The following is a 17,867-nucleotide window of genomic DNA, read 5'->3' on the forward strand; positions in this document are numbered from 1 at the left end:
GTTACATCCAGATAAACCCAGCATAAGTTAAAAATATCCTAAGTCAAAAATGCATTTAAGACACTCAACCTACTGAATATCATAGCTTAGCTAAAACATGCTCAGAACACTTACATTAGCCTACAGTTGAGCAAAATCATCTAACACAGTGAATACATTGCAGAGTACTGGTTGTCTACCCTGGTAATGGCATGGCTGACTGGGAGCTGTGGCTGGTTGGCATATCCCTAGGTATAAATCAATCAACTGAATGCATATTGCTTTTGCACCATCAAAGAATTGAAAAATGCTAAGTTGAACCAGCGTAAGTTGGAGACCATCTGTATTCAAATTAAAAGTTCAGCCAGTCCACCAACACACAGGCACACTCCCAGGTCCCTACCTGCTTTTATTTTTCTCCTTTGCTCTGATCACCAACTGATAGATTATACTTATCATACTAATTTTGTGTATTATCGCATCTTCCTCTTCCCTGAAATGTCAGCTCCATAAGGGCAGGGTCTTTTGTCCGCTTTGTTCACTATACCCATCACCTACCATAGTACCCAATGCATGGTAGAGAGTAAAAAAATGTTGAACTAATGCATCTTCTTGTTTGTTTCTCGAACTAGATCGTAGGGTCTTACTCATCTTAGCAGTGCCTGGCACAAGGCATAATTAATGGTTGTCGGATGAGTGAGTGGATAGAAACTATTGAGGGTGGTGGCCTCCTTTAGGCCTCCTGCCTTGACAAAGGGATTAGGTATTAGAAGAAACAAAGAATCACTGTCCTGGCTTTTCAAGAGACATTTCATCTAGGCTATTGGTTCTCTATCTTGATTGAATCATATAGTGATGACTCTGGCTTGTAATCAAATATTATTGCCTCCTGACATAAGACATTAATCTTAAGAACAGTCTCATAAACAGAATGTTCATGAGGTTCCACCCTGGCCCTTCTCGTCCTCTGTCTGCATAGGTTACCACTTGTAACAGACTACGTGAACTTTTTGGTAACAAGTTATTCAGTAGCTTCAAATTCCATCAGTCTTTTGGCCTACTCATTGCCTTTCAATTAAATGCTTGAGGAAGATAGTAGTATGAACAGCAGCTAATATTTATATGGCACTTTTGATTAACTGTTGCCAAGCACGGTTCTGAGTATATCACATGCACTGATTGGCTCATTTAATCCTCACAGAAACCAGTTGGAGGTCCAAGTTACAAACGAGTAAACCGAGTCACAAACTGGGAAGCCCATCCATCTGGGAAGAGAAAAAACCAAGATTTAAACCTGGATCATTTGACACCATCCCAGCTTTTAAACCACCAAACAGTACAGATTCTCCAGAGCAAAAATAAGAAGCACCACAAGAGTCACACCACCAAGCAGTGTTTGACACACCTGTGTGTGTTGGGAGGCAGAGATGAATTGTGTGTAAGAGGGTTCCCCTCCCTTTCTTCCCCTCCCCTCCATCCCCTCCCCTCCCTTCCCTCCTTTTTACCAGGACTACTCTCCCTGTCTCATGGCGGGGGGATCAGGAGGCTTCTGGCAAAGCCCTAACTGACAGTCTACTTTTCTATTGTATTTTTGAATAGTTATGTTTATAATTAGGAACTTCCTATTTCTTTGGGAGCCACTTTTGGAGAGACCTACATTCTTTTTTGTTAATTTTTATTTTTCAATTATAGTTGAAATTCAATGTTATATTAGTTTCAGGTATATAACATAGTGGTCAGACATTTATATAATTTATGAAGTGATCTCCCAATAAGTTTAGTACCTACTTGAAACAAACAATTCAGTTTAAAAATGGGCAGAAAGCCTTAATAGACATCTCCAAAGAGGACATACAAATGGCCAATAGACATGTGAAGATATTCATTGTCACTAATCATCAGAGAAATGCAAAATTTTTTTGCACTTAAAACCACAGTTAGATGTCACTTGAGATCTTCACTCTTTTAGATGAATCACCTCTGCAGAAAGAAAGCACACAGGCTTTGGATCTGTCAAATTTGAGTCAAATCCGGACCATCACTTACCAGCTGAGACCTTAGACAAAATTTTTACTTCGCATTTAAAAATTACTTATAGCATTGTCATGAGATTAAAAAAGAAGATGAATAAAAAGCACTCAACACATAGTAGGCCCTCAATAAAAGTGAGTATTCTTTTCTTTAATAATCACTTTTTATATAATGTCACTTTTAAATTGAGCCTGAAATTTTTCACCTATGTATAATTTGTCTTTTACCACATTGACTGCTTCTCAGAAGAACATAGCTACCAACGTAAACTAAAATAAAATTTAGCATACATCGATATATATTTTTAAACCAATTTAATTTACCTCCCGAATCTCAAGTGTTTTTTTAAACCAGAGACTGTATTGCTAATGCAGATTACCAATTATTGCTTTAAAATAAAAAGCTTTACAGAGGGTTAACTATGACCCAGAGTTAATAACCTGTTTCTGTCAGTGTCCCAACCATCTCTTATTCAATTACAGATACAGACGCAAGGAGAACTGAAATTTACTTGGTGGCCAGCAAATGATCAACAAAATTGTCAAAATTAAAAGTCTCTATGCAAATATTATTGGACAAATAAGGAAGTAATTTCTTGTTCCAATTATTGTTTACTGCATACCCTAAAACTTAGTGGTTTGAAACAATAACCATTTCATTATATCTCATGATTTTGCAGGTCAAGCCTTTGGGCAGGGCTCAGCTGAATGATTCTTCAGTTCCGTGCAGCATTGACTGGGATCGCCCAGTGGAATTTAGCCAGTGAATGGCCTAATCTGCTGGGTCCAACATAGCTTCACCCACATATCTAATGCCTTGGCAGGAATGGCTAGGAGGCAACACTTATCTGGGGTTATCAACCAAACACCCTACATGTGTTCTCTTTATCATGGTGGTCTCAGAGAAGTCACACTTTGTAGTTGGAGGCTCGGGGCTCCAAAAGGGAATGTTCCAAGAAAGAAGGCAGAAGCTATAAGTCCGATGACTTAGCCCCTGAAGATGTGGATTGTAACTTCCCCAGCATTCTGTTGTTGAAGTAAGGCCAGATTCAGAGAGGGGAATTATATTCTACCTCTCAATGGAAAAACAGCAAAGAATTTCCAGAAATCTTCGATCGACCACACTTTTTTAAAAATGAAATTCTCTTTAAATAAACAAAATTAGTAAAAGCTCCTATATTTTTTTGTCCATTGTTCATGCAGAAGCATATATCATTGTCAGCTTTAAGGAGGTTTGCAACGAAGACCACTAATTATCCACCGGATGCCAGGTTTATGGAAACATTCAAGAGTAACAATTCAGAGCTGTATGCGCTTTTCTCATTACCATTATTCTAAAAGATTGTTCAGCATCTAATTTTTCTACACCCAGCACAGAGAAAGGCAAAGTCCATGCATCCAACAAGTTGTTAATTTAACAAACATTTATTAAACCTACTCTGTGCCAGGCATTTTAGATACTGAGGATATAACGGTGAGTGAAGGAAATGTGGTCGACGCCCTCACAGAGCTTGGGAGTCTATCTGGGAAGGCAGATAGATAAACAGTAAGGATAAGGGGTGAGAAGTTCACGGCAAGGCTTGGCGGGAGCATCTAACATGATGGAGATGGAAAGGCGTCTGGGTCAAGGAAAGCCAGTTAGGGTAAGCTAACTACTAAAACAAGTAAATCCTCAAATTATAATGGCTCAAATATAATAGTGGGTCATTTGTTCTCAGTGAACAATTGAAGGTACGGAGGAGATCGATCTCTGTTCCTTCAAGAACCAGGTTAGTGGAGGCTTTGCCATTTCCACTTCAGTCTCCCAAGGTTCCCCAGGCACAGCCATCTCCAGCAGGCAGAGACACGAAGAACCTGGAGGCTCCCTCTTGGGAGACTTTCATGGGCCTGGCTCTGTCGTGTACCTTCCTTAGCCCAGATATCAGTCACGTGGGCCCCCTAACCACATGCCCAGGATAAGAAGAGGAAGTGGGTTTCTCAGAGCAGCAGCAGGTTCAATTTCAAAATGCTTTTAGAGGACAAAAAGGTGTTGGCCAAGTTCAGGGCTTTTATAAAGAATCCCAATTAGGGCAACCCAGACAGCTAACCTGTTTTTAGTTTAAAATAATTTATTTCCAAATTATAGAATGCACGTATTAAAAAATAAAACTTTCTTAAAACCTAGTTTAAAGGATATCTAAAAAACGTGGAGAAACAGGTGATAGAGTGGCTGAGAGTGGTATTTTCATCAATAATGATTATTATTGATAAAACTTCTTAGGTGAATTTTAATTGGCCGGGGGAGAGTGGGAATTATATACACTTTTGTTGTTTGGTAAGGTCCTTAAAAAGGCTGATTACAACAGAAAAAGCAATTTGGCAAGGAAAAATTATCTCAGCATCTGACTCAATCTTGACTGATTGCTAAGAGTGCCGGTGAAATAAATTTGTAAGTCTGACTGATGGAAGAGCGAACAGCTCTAGAAGTTGAGGCCACCTCTGGGCACCTGTGACACCACGAGAGATTTTCCTTTTGTTTTCAAACTGTTGGTGGAGGTGAAATTTTTTTTTTCTAGTAGTATACTTTGAAATCCTCAAGTTTCATTTTTTTCCCCCCCAGAAGAACTGTACCTATCATCTCACTGCAAGGCTGTGTTTCTCAAAGGAATCTAAGCAGCCAGGAGTAAGTGGGTACCCAGGGACATCACAATTCAAGTGTGCTTGCTTTCTGAGAGTAAAGCCATCTTCTTGCGCTAATGTTCTCATCTGAAAAACATCAGTACTGAGATAGTTAATTTTATGTGTCAACTTTACTAGGCTAAGGGATGCCCAGATAGCTGATAAAACATTATGTCCGGGTGCATCTATGAGGGTGTTTCTGGAAATAAATCAGCACTTGAAACTGTAGGCTGAGTAAAGAAGATACCTTCCCCAATGCGGTAGGCATCATCCAACCCCTTGAGAGCCTGAATAGAAAAAGAATGTGCAAGAAGGGAGAATTTGCTCTCTCCGCCTGAGTTGGGACATCCATCTTCTCCTGTCCTCCAACACTGGCACTCATGGTTCTCTGCCTTCAGACACGGACTGAATTACACCACTGGCTTTCCTGGTTTCCCAACTTTTAGGTAGTAGATCGTGGGACCCTCGGCCTTCATAATTATGAGACCCAATTCTTAAAATAAATCTCCTTATAGATACATAATCTAGAAATCTGTATGTAGAAGCAAACGGAACCAATAGGATATATCTATCTGTATCTCTATCTCTGTCTGTATATCTATAGAAAGAGATACACAGAAAAATTTTCCCAGGAAATTTTCTATATCTATACAGATATATCCTATTGATTGTGTTTCTCTGGAGAACCCAGACTAATACAAACACCAAAAACCAACCAAACAAGCAAATCTCAGTGTCAGTGTGGGGCAGCTTATTAAGACTTGGCTGTTTCACAATTTTGGAGTTGCACAAGCGCTAAGTTTGAGAACCCTCTCCACCTCCTTCTTGCTGTTATCACTCACCCAAGCCTCAGTTTCCTCATCATAGAGTTGATAACACCTAACTCACGTGGTTACTGTGATTAATCTGGCACCCAGTAGATACTGGAAAATAGTCGCTGTCATTATTGGTTTCAGGTTCCTTGGAATTCCCTCTCATCTTACAGACATCATCGAGTGCCCACGACATACCTGAATAAAACCATTCCCTGCCCTTAAGAAGCTCGCAGCTATTGGAGGAATGGCCTACTGGAAAAGCTGAAAGGACCCGGTAGTTCTGACTTGGGAGGGAAAATTGTCAGAAAATGCATCCTGGAAAGACTAGCCTGTGATCAGAAATTTGCGGAGAAGGATCCAGGTAAGGCGAACAAGCATGCTTGAAAGCTCTTCGAAGTGTCTTTCGTTTCTCATCTCTCCCTCTTCACCAAAAGCCCTGCCCCCACAAGGGTAATGCCAGACATTCTCGCCAGCAATGATTAGTCTCCAATTCCAGAATCAGAAATAGGCTCGAAATGTAAATATCCCCAAGGGAAATCACACTGCAGTAAAGAATCACATTAAGGCCATAAATGTTGATGTGGAGCCTTTCTGGATAGCAAGATTTGATCGGGAAGTTGAAACATATATGGAAGGGTTACAAAAAGGAAACCACTAATTATTTCTCAACTTTGCTACTTACATCTCAGAACAGCGGGCACTAGGTTAGATAGTATAGCGACATTTTTTGAATGCTCAATCTGTGTCCGGCATGGTCCTTTAGATACATTAGTTCATTGAAACTTTGTACAACTCCAAAGAGTATGGCAACCCCTACTTCGCAGAAGAAAAAAATCTCTAAATCTTAGAGAAGCAGCTGACAAATCTGGCACAGCTGATACAGGTTGGGGAGGAAGCCAAACATTTAAATGCGATTCAAAAACAGTCCAGCTTTTCACTTTCAGATAAATTAACATTCACTCATTCGAAGCAGGTGGTTATTTTTTCTGTTTTTAAAAGTTCTCTGGACTTAGTGGCTCCTACACCTAGCCCTGCCGTCAAGTCTGTGGATGAAAAAAGGGGTTCGTGGAAAGTAACCTCACAGGTGATTTCATCATAAATTCCTAACTAGGCAGGTCATGGTGAATAGTCACGTGCCAGACATATAACTTCTTTAGTGAAAGGTTTATCGATGCCTTTAGCGAGCCCTGACCACTGTTTCTGTGCATCTAGGTTAGCACACCTTTGAAATAAACTGTAACCACCCTCAAGAAAGCACATAGTCTTGTTAACTATCCTGTAATCCAATCCCCTGACTTTCTTTCTTCAGTCTTCCTTAAGTTCCCTCTTTAATTTCAAATGCATAAAAGAAGCTGCAAAACTACTATTCTCTGGAGCATTTGAGATCTTGCTCCTGGCATTGCCATTGTTTTGGCTCAAATATGCTCATAAAAATTCTCTACGGATTTGGATGTTTCTTACATCAATGAGTCTAGTGATGTCCGTTGTCCTGATATTAAAATATATCATTTTTTAGGCCTTCCAGAAATCTTTTTTTTTCTAGGAAAGTGGGAAAATGGGATAGCCTGGTTTTGGGCTGGATTTTCAAAGAAGGAGGAAGTTGTAGGAGCTTCCTTCTGTTTCTATTAAAGCTTTGTCATTGCTTCTAAAATTGTCACAAAAACAGCCATTGTAGGGCTAATAAATCTGGGATAGAATTACATTTAAAATCTTTTATTATCCAAAATATCTACAGGAATCAAAAATATTTCTCAGATCACAACTTAGAGGTTGATTTCCTCTTTTATGTCTTGTCTGATAAATTCTCCATATTTAGGAAATCCAGTAAAAAAATCCTTTTGATGGTTCTCAGACATGTTTGTATAATACTTTATTAATGCCATCTGCTCTTGCTTTATTAATGTTTTATTAAAGACCGTCTGGCTGTTGCTACAGATCATATAGGCTCTCCAATGTGTCGGTTCCCATCAATAAATTATCAAGTGTCATCATTAGCAAAAGAAAGATCAAATCGAGCGGTAAAAAGAGCAGGAGACCAGGAAAGCCATGTCCCAAGGCTGCCCCCAGCTGGCCTTGTGGCCAGCATGCTCCCTCATCCTCTCTGGTCCCATATGTTTCATCTGAAAATTAAAGATTGAACTCTGTGGACGAAAAAGGGGCCACATACTATACCTGACAAGCTCAGGGGAGGCCTGGCGGTGGGTCCTACAAACTCAGAGACCGAAAGTAACCACATAGGATGGTCTGCACATAAAAATTCCTAACTTGAGAGGGTCACAGCTGGTAGTCACGTCCTTGGCCTGTAGCTTCCTTGAAAAAAGTCAGTCTTTACCTTAAGTGAGCCTGTCTGTTGTCTCTGTGCATCTAAGATAACATACCTTTAACATGTCAGAGAACTCTTCTTTTCCAGACCCCTCAAGGCACAGGGTACCAGAGGAGGAGACCATAGAACCCCTCATTGTTATCTTGTTGCCCGCATACCATTTCCACGTGCTGTAAATGTTAATTATTAACTCTCCTGTACCCACCAATGTAAAAGAATTATGTGTCTCTTCATTTTACTTTTTATCCAATCCCAGAGATTTCCCAGCTTTGATTTCTCCTGCCCCCTTAATCTACCACCAATGGCTTTCATATAACCCTTATTACGTCTCCTCCTTTGATTCAAATGTATAAAATAAGCTGCAGTCTGCGGCCATGCAGACTGAACAAGCCCGATCCCATGTGATCTTGGAAGCTAAGCAGGGGCTGGGCCTGGTTAGTACTTGGATGGGAGACCACCTAGGAAGACCAGGTGCTGTAGGTGTAAAGAATTAAAACAAACAAACAAACAAACAAACAAATAAATAAATAAATAAAGCAAGCTGCAAAACTGCCATTCTCCAGAGTATTTTCTCAATCCCTTGAGATTTTGCTTCCTGACAGTTGTCAATTTGGCTCAAATAAACTCTTACAAAAATTCTTTATAGGTTTGGACGTTTCTTACATTGATAACTAATCTCTGAGGTTACTTCAAACTTTTAAATTCTGGGTCAGAAGCTCAAATGCAGTGCTGTGGACCAAAAGCCTGGGAGCACAGGGGATGAGATTCTGCATGGGAGGCTGATAAACACTTTCCTGGCTGTAGCCTGGGACCTAATGAACAAAGAACCGGTCAGATTTGGGATGGCTGGGAAGACAGAACAGCATACTCCACATTAGATGGTGCATTACACAAAGTTTGGGGCAGGAGCTGGGAACTGAGACTGAAAGGCTGAGGGCAGGCTGGAAGGACTTTCCATGACAGTGGGGAGTCACCAGTTAGATCTTTTGTCTACACCAGTTCCAGGTTGAGCATTTGACACAGTGCCTAGTATATATTTGGTGCCTAATAAATAATAGCTGTTGATTTCATGGACATCTTTCTCATCAGATGCTAGTAGTTTTCATGATCGACTTGACTGTGTGGTTTGCAAATGCTCTTGGGACTTTAAGAATGGATTTCCATATTGTTCAGAAATTTTTCAGAAATCAGGGCCACCAGAATTTAAAGAGGTGTTTTTTCTGTCTGGTTGCCTCTCCTTCTATATAATATTGCCCCTTTTACTTATAAAAGAGGCCATGAGATAAGACTGAAGAGATAAAGAATCTAATTGCCAGGGACTTGGGTTATTTCGAACAATGACACCAATTAAACCAATGAAACATCCGAGGACCTACGACAGGGTGGGTGCTGGGTAAGTGATGGGCTTGATTGTTATGGGACACTATGCCCTTGAGGCTGCCTTCCTCATCTGGCAGTCAGCAGGCAGAGGTGTATGCAAGCCAGCACTCAGCAACAGATGAAGCTTTTCTTGCCCCACCTCCATCTCTGGAAACTCGTCCATGAAAATAAAATTTTAAAATTTTTAAATCTTATTTTTTTCATAAACTCAATTCTGTTTAGGCACTTATAAACTCTTGGGTATAAAGGAACTCGGTGTTTAGTTTTACATCACTGTTTAAATCATTTGGGCTAGAATTCTATTTTATGATTTAGACATCTCAGGTTATACAGCCGGTATCTGAAGCACACTGGAAAAAAAATTGTTTGATGGCTTAAGATAAAGGGCTATAATTATTCACATTTTAGTGCAAATAATAAACCCACGTATCCGTGGCCTTCATTTTAATATTTATGACTAATTCATTTTAATTGTGTTCATATTTGATGGTAATTCATATTGTTCTTCTATTTACTGATTCATAATCGGTTCTTATTTTCATGTTTTATGGAGACTCTTGGCTTCAGGTACATTATGCAGATCTAAAGAATTTTTAAGACTAATTATCTGTCATAGTCATGTCGTAATTTGTCAGTATAACTCCCTTTCTCACTCACTTTCATAAGAGCCTTTCTGTGTCTTCTGAAATATTGATGGCATGGGCTTTCAGAGATGGGGTTTTACAGAGCTGGGGCGCTTACAGAACAGAGATGAAAACACACTCTGGAAGAAGCTTCTGGAACCTGTACTCTCCTAAGTGGGTTTAACTCGCTTTATCGACTGTGGAATACTCTGCGACCCCTGCTTCCCGGGGTTACCAGAAGGCTCAAATACCATAACCGCGTCTTCCCTTTTTCCCAGAAGAACTATCTCATTGCTTTTTCTTTATGGTTTTTTAATTCTTTTTTATCTTGAATTTCCTCATGTTTACATAGGCGTGTGTCTCTTAGCTGCACAAATATCTTTGGGAAGTATGTGAGGTCTAGGTTATAAACAAATGGCTCTGCTTTCTTTAGAACAGGAAAAGCATGTCGTTTTTTAAGACACTCTTGTCTTGTACCAGCCTGAGTTATAAGGGACTTCCAGGCTCTGGTCATGCTCCATCTCCTCTGTCATTCCACTGACTGCTCTAAAGAAGCCATCTCTCTCTAAGTCATTTCCCTGTTCTAAGTCATTTCCTCTCAAAGTCATTTACTTATTTGCCACTTAGCACAAAAAGTATCTTGGTCACTTGCTTGACTTTTTTTTTTTTAATCTATATTTCACCTTGAACCCTCAAACCAGAACCTCCTCAAAAGAATTCATGCATTTCCCATAACTTCAACCTCATGCTTCCGGCTTAAGGATGCTGGGTCTGCAAAGTCACCTATGCTTGCATACTCCCTCCTCTCTTGGGAGGTGATCAAGCTATGGATTCCTGCTCCTGTCTTTCATTTACAAAAATACCACCCACACAAAGCATATGTGTGTGAAACATGTTACAGAATGCTTAGAGAAATAGAGTTTATAAGAAAGCAAAAAAAAAAAAAGGGCAACTAAAAATTATACAATGGGCAGCCCAGAGATTTTGCCATCTCTGATTTGCCTTCAGCCAAGCTATATTCTTGGACTGTCATATTTCACCCACAATGAGGCATCAAATTCATTTTCCCAATTAAGATAGTTCCTTTCCTAAGAGGAATACCAATACCAGGTTTTCTAGTCATTTTTTTCTCATCCTGTTACAAAATATCACGTGAACACGATATTTTCCTAACTCTATTGTACGTCTAGGAAGGCAAAGATCTTTCGGATTTCATCATAACTCCGGAGAAGGGAAGGGAATGAATGCTAGCCATCAGCTGTGGGTCAGGCACACCGCCAAGTAATTCTTTTTAATTTATTTTTTTTTATTGAGGTATAATTGCCATAACATTATATTAATTTCAGGAGAACAACATAATGATTCAAGAATTGTATACAGTCTTTTTTATGTGTCATTTTATTTATTTCTGTGCTATGAAGTCAGAGAATTATCTCCATTTCACTGATTTGGAAACAGAAGCTCAGGGAGATTGAATAATTTGCCTGAAGACCACATTGTTTAGAATGCAAAATCAACACAAATCTGCGTAACTACCAGAATCCCGTGACAAGGGCTGAGGTTGCTGCTTCCCTCCCGCCCATCTGCGTCATCCTAACTCTCACGATCTTTGCTAAGGATGCATTGTGGTTAGAAAGAGCTCATGGGTGTTTGCCCTGTGGTCATGGTGATTAATTTTATGTGACTAATACACTGGCCACGGCAGTGGTACTTTCAAGAAGAGAAGTCTCATAAATAAGTAGATGGAAGAGCCTAAGTTCAATTTTCATCATGAACCAGTTCCTGGGCTTAATGGTTGTCTGTTTTAACTTTTTATTATGAAAAATGTCAAACCTATGCCAAAGAAAATAGAATAAATAGTATAATAACCCCCTCCATATCTATTATCCAGCTTCGATAATTATCAGCTCATGGGCAATCTCGTTTCATCTATATCCACTCTACACCCCCAAACCCTAAATTTCTTTTGAAGCAAATCCTAGCTAGATTTCATTTTATAACTGGGTTTTCACCTCACCGGGGTGTATTTTTATGTCATTTAAAAAATTAATTAAAGTTAAAGCATTGACGGGTTGACTTAATTAAAGCCTCCCGGAGCTCATATAAACTGTACCACACAGAAGAACCTGGTGAGATGGTTGCCATGAGGGCACACTCTCTTTGTCATCCTATGGCTGGCCTCACTTTACCCCTTCGTAGGTCCATATGTTCACCTCCTGCCCCCAAAGGAGATTTACTCCCCAAACCAATCTGATGCAAATTGTGTCCTTCTATTTCTTAAAAGACCAGAAATTCACTTATATGTGTGATCCAGAAATGCATATAATACAATAGTGCTAAAAAGTAAAAAATCATAGGCCAAAATATTAACAATATTTTCTGGGGGTGGTAGGAACTCAGGATCTATTTCCAGTTTACTCTTTCCTTTTAGCTTACAATTATTTATTTTCTTCTATTCCTAAAAGTGGTGAATTGCTTTTATGATTTAAAAGAAGTAGCAAAAATGTCCACTATCCATGAAGAATATAAATTTCAAAGAAGTCGTTAAAGAAAAGAACATATTGGGTTCCCCACACAGGTTAAACTTTTCAGGATACATGGAAAATGGAAAAAATATTTTACTCGACCCACAACCTTTGGACACCCTGAAAGTACCCACATAGGCGGTCCTGCAGCACGTCTACGGAGCAGTCGAAATCTGGCCCCGCGTATTACCTGAATCCAAACCATACCCGTGTCGCGACCACAGCTTTTAGGGGTGCTTTGGGGAACAAGAAGCATTGTAGAAAATGTAGTTGAGCTCAAACCATTGAAAGTTTGGGGTTTTTCAGATGGTTCTTAGGGACAGAAGGTAGGGACAGAAACTGGGGCTTTCCTGAAAAAACTCGGAAATACAGAGGGTCGCTGACTCCTGCTGGCGCTCTCCTTGCAAAACCCTATCTCATCTGTGAGCCTGAACTGCTCTGCTCCCGAGAAGCACACTCCCCACCCCCACCAGAGAATCAGAGCAGCTCGTGTCCTTCGATCTGAGAGTGCTGTCATTTGAGCTGCCAAAGAGAATTAAATTCTACTGAGTTGTATTGTTCCCATTTATTTTGCCTTAAAAAAAAGTTTATGAAACCCAACTCTGTTTTCTAATTTTTCTGGCAAGGACATGTACTGTGTGGTTTAAAAAAGAAAAAGAAATCTATTTCACCCTTGAATCTACTCGAGCTTCTACACAAATGCTCCTCTGGGTGCTGGGCTGTGTCAAGCAAGGGGAGAAGGGGTTACGGGGAGAACGCGGTGCTGTGCGTGCGCGCAGGTGTGGCGCAGGTGTGTGCGTGCATGGCGGTGTAGTTCGGCGCATGTGTGCGCAGTGTGTGTGTACTTGTGTGTGCACATATGCATTTTTGTGCATTTATGTAGGGGAGTTAGCATGGACTAGTCGACAGGTTTCAAAAAGTCACTTCTTATTCAGAAAAGGAAGGAGAAATCCAAGGGGAGGGATCGGGGTAGAGCCCATCAGGTCCATCAGGTCTCAGCCCCAGCCCAGGAGCCTCTGTGATGAGAGGCTGGAACCCAAACACGGAAGACCAGACGTCGGAGCTGGCAGTGCAGTGGAGGAGCGTCAGACCTCAGGCTGAGCAATGGCCAAAACAGCCTCTTCAGATTCGTATTCATTACAGACAGGATATGGTGATATAAATAAGGAAACCCCCAAGGACAGTGGCTTAGTCAAGATGGAAGGGGTGTGGGTTTTTGGTTTTTGCTTGTTTTTTGCTCTTTCTCTCACAAGAGTTCAAATACACAGTCCAGAGTTAGTGCAGTGGCTCGACGGCGTGGGGATGCCGAATGCCCCAGTTTGTCCAGGACTTGCAAGTTTTCACACTAAAACTTGGAAAGTCCTGGACAAACCAAGACAAGTTGGTGCCCCCTGGATGTTGGGTCCCAGGATCCATCGACCATGTTGGTTTGCCAATGTGCGGTTTCCACACTGAAGCGTGTGACAGCTGCTCCAGCTTCCATCATTATTCCCATGAGCAGCCAGCAAAGAAGGAGGCACATTTTTCTCATTTTAAAGACACAACCCAGAAGCTGCATACACAACTTCCGCCCACAACTTTATAGTCAGAATATGGTCACATGGCCACACCTAGGGAAGTCTGGGAAATGTCATCAGCTGGGTAACCGTGTGCCCAGACAAAACTCCTATTATTTTGGACCAAGAGGAGAATAAATATAAGAGTGACATCTGGCAAACTGCCATAATACTGAACAGATAATAGGAAATTCACATTCCTATTGTCAAGTCTGCCATACTCTACAACCCCCTTGTAAGCAGCACTTTCTGCATAAATGTCATCCTGGTACCATGTGACCCTCTACCTAGGCCTCAGCTGGGTGGGCCAGGGCTGGAACTATGACCCAGGTGCAGTCAGTTTATAGTATTGTCAGTAGCTGATGAGACAGACTGACGTGACAGCCTTACCTACAGGATGTGACCTTTTTCTAAAAGTACTGAAATGTGGATACGTAAAGTTAGTCAGTTGCAGAAGCTGAAAGATACTCAGAGAAAAAATAGGCAGCAGAAACTATGAGCAAGAGGAAGCCGTGAGAGAGAAAAGATGTCCCGTAAGAAAGTTGCTGATAATTAATTGCAGAACAATAAGGAGGGGGGTTAACCTGTCTTGCAGGAGGGAAAGATCATCTTATTTATAGAAGTAAGTGGGATTCTGAATAACTTCCTAGTTTCATAAATATATTCCAGTTTCTGAAAGCCCAAGAATAAGGCTGCTCCTACGTTCCCTGTGACACCTTAATCTCAGTTTGGGTGGTGCGTGGTATGTTACGTTTGTGGGCGTCTGTGTGGATGGGGTGTCATTAGTGTGCATTCAGCTGGGGGAAAAAAAAAACCAGAAAACCTAACAAAACAATGCCGCCAGTTTCAATCAACAAAGGTATCGAGACGCAGGGTAGAGCGACTCCCTCGGGGCTGATGCAGAGACCTCAGCACCATCATCCAAAACCTACGCTCTTTCCGCCCCTCCTCGCTGCCATTCTCATCCCTCTGGCATCGTCTTCAGACTGGCCTCTTCCTGATTGGAGGACGACCGCGGAAACAATCCACACAAACAACGGTCCAGGCTGGAAAGGAGATGGCCCCCTTTCTCGTTCCCTTGCGAGACTGTGGAAAGCGTTTCCAAAGCTGACGTCAGATTTCTCTCATTGGCCAACGTGTGCATTGCTGTCCATCATGGGCAGGAGGAGACTTGCCCTACGAGCTTAGCCTGATCAAGGCGCTGGGGCTGTGGAGGAGACCTGCCTCCCTTCAAACACGGTGCTGCCCATATCCAAACAGAACCAAAGTCCTCGTAGTGAGGAAAGAGGAGGACGAAGGGGTGACCGGTGAACAAGCCACAGTGTCTGCTCCTGGAGGTCGGAGGGCTCAGCTGCTTCTCCGTAGGCCTCATGGGACAGTTCATACCTATGAAATCACATCGAGGGCCTTCGTGTTGCAGGTTAGAAACTTAATTTTGACACCTGACACATGCTGGGGTATTGATGAACCCTAACCAAAGATCAATTTATAAATCGGGATATCGGTTTATTGGTTTGTAATGCAGGACGCACAAATTTCTCTCCACTGGCTGGAAAACGCGCCTTCACCGTACATCCCATACCCAGCAGCTAAGGAGTCAAATCAGTACGCAGGAAGTTTCGTCATTGAACATAACATCAAAGCAAAGGATGCCGGACGCCTTTCTAAGACTGTGCCACATACTTTCAGGCTTCCTTTCCATTGTACACGGTCTTCTCCTTGCCCAGAATACCCTCACTGTCCTTCTCTGCCTAAAAATGACCATTCGAGCCAACTCAAATGTCACATCTGTGAAATCTTCCCTGATCCCCTTTCCAACAGAACCAACTCCTCCCTTTGTTACATTTCCATACGCAGTCACTATTCACGGCAGGTTATTTCCTCTCTCATTGTGATATAATCCTCCCAGAGAACATGGGTTCCACAGAGAGCAGAATGGCGTCTTCGTCATCTTTGTCTCCCCAGTGAGTGGCATAGGGCTCTTCTGGAACCTAGAAGAAACTAGAAGAGTGGTTCTCAAACTTGGCTGTGTTTAAGAATCACCAAATCAACACAAGACTTCATTTCAAAAAATCAGGTTCCCAGGCCCTGTCCCCAGGGAGTCTGACTCAGTAGGTGGTGGGTGGGGGCAAGAATCTGCATATTTATGTGCACCTCTGTGACCTGGTAGCAGGGGTCCAAGCCACATTTTGGGAAGCACGGGCTTGGCCCATGATCTTTCTTGCATATATTTTTCTAGTGATTGAATAGTGCTATACACAGAAAGAAGGCCTCTTTCTCAAGGGCACTGAATGGGCAGTAACAAAATCTTCCTCTTTATCCCCTTTCCAAAGATATCAATGAATTTTCTGTGACTTTCTGCTCAAATCAGTAGGGTTCAATGGGAAGATCACTAGACAGGCAGTTAGAACTGTAGGGCCTACCTCAAGAAAAGCTTCTGAAAGATGCAGACGCTTGAGCTGAGGCTTAAGAGGGAGGTGTGAGTTAGGTAGATGTGACGGGAGAGACGTTTCTCAAGGAGGATTAGTGTGCAAAGGTATGGGCACCTGAGACCACAGGCAGTTTGCCAGAACAGGAGAGAACTGTGCTTGTGGGGAAGTGAAGAGAAATAAGGCCTAACATAATCACAGGTCAGTAAATTAATAATTCATCCATAGTGCCCTATAAAACAGTAGAGACTACCATTTATAGAGCCCTCATTCTCCATTAGGCACCATGATAAGCAATTTACATCTATTATGTACAGTTTAGTGCTTAGTGCTGCGTTTCTCACATTATTTGGTCTCAAGACCAAATACGCTCTTAAAAATTGCATGCTCCTAAAAGAAACTTGATGTTTTTAAAAATTATAGACAACCTCAGAGAGCTTTTATTTATATACGTTACATCTATTGGTAGTTACTGTATTAGAAATTCAAACTGAGAAATTTAGGAACATTACTTCATTTAAAATACTGATAATAAACCCATTATATGTTAAGATAAAAACATATGTTAATGAAATATAACCGTAGCCACCAAAACAAAGAAAAATAAGAGGGAAGAACAGCATTGCCATTTTTACATTAAGGTGTGGCTTAAAAAAAGATATTTGGATTCCACATCCGCTTCTGCATTACCTCGTTGCACTCTGACACGTCACGTAGCTTACATGTCTAGAAGACTCCATCGCCCGGTTGCAAGAGAATGAATAGAAAAAGGCAAACAGTGTCATAATGTTATGAAAATATTTGAGACCTTGCGTCGTCAGAGTCCCCAAGCCGCTTCTCGAGAGCTGCTAGTTTAGATGCTAGAAGCATTTGAGTTTTGGCTTATCAGGTATGAGGCTGACTGTGAGCAACTTACCTCAGCTAGGTCTCGCTTTCCTCCTAGGTCAAGTGGGGGTGTTAAGTGATCCCCGGACTAGTGAATGGCACAGAGGAGAGTTCAGTAATCCTCACAGCAAATCCTCTGGGCTTAACTCCAGTTTAAAACTGAGGAAACAGATGCTCAGAACAGTAGAGCCAGGATTCCAACCCAATCTCTCTGACTCGAAAGGCTAGGCTTGTGACGGCTGTGTTACATACACGCCATGCTGAGGTGTTTGCGCAGAGAACGACTGTAAAGAGATTAATGATATGACTAGAGCGTAGAAGAATCAATCTGGTTGCAGCTTGGAGAATGGATGGGGAGGAGTCGGGCCTGCAGATAGGGACTCCGTCCGGCGAGGCGAGGACTGGTGAGGGCCTGGTCTGAGCAGGGCTGTGGGCTCAGGAAGGGGAACTTCATGGGGAGGCCATGCAGGACTCAGCCCCCACGACTGTGGGGGTGAGGGACACAGAGGAGGATTTCTCACATTAGAAAGCCCTGCAGCTATATGTGACAACACGGTCAGAATACTGTCAACCGGGGAAGCCTTGGTGTCCAGGGTTGGCCACATTGGCGTGGAGCACCCATGAGGCTGATCCTAGAGGTCTTTAGTCTCCAGCCCCTCCAGAG

At 41.8% G+C, this 17,867-nt stretch overlaps 1 pseudogene; it reads left to right on the forward strand.

The window, feature by feature from the left end:
• The first annotated feature begins 8,169 nt into the window (after positions 1 to 8,169).
• On the forward strand, positions 8,170 to 8,288 carry LOC120602640 (uncharacterized; annotated as a pseudogene).
• Positions 8,289 to 17,867: the final 9,579 nt, after the last annotated feature.

The sequence above is a fragment of the Pteropus medius genome, unplaced genomic scaffold (assembly GCF_902729225.1).
Source record: "Pteropus medius unplaced genomic scaffold, Ma_sr-lr_union100, whole genome shotgun sequence".
Classification (NCBI taxonomy): Eukaryota; Metazoa; Chordata; class Mammalia; order Chiroptera; family Pteropodidae; genus Pteropus; species Pteropus medius.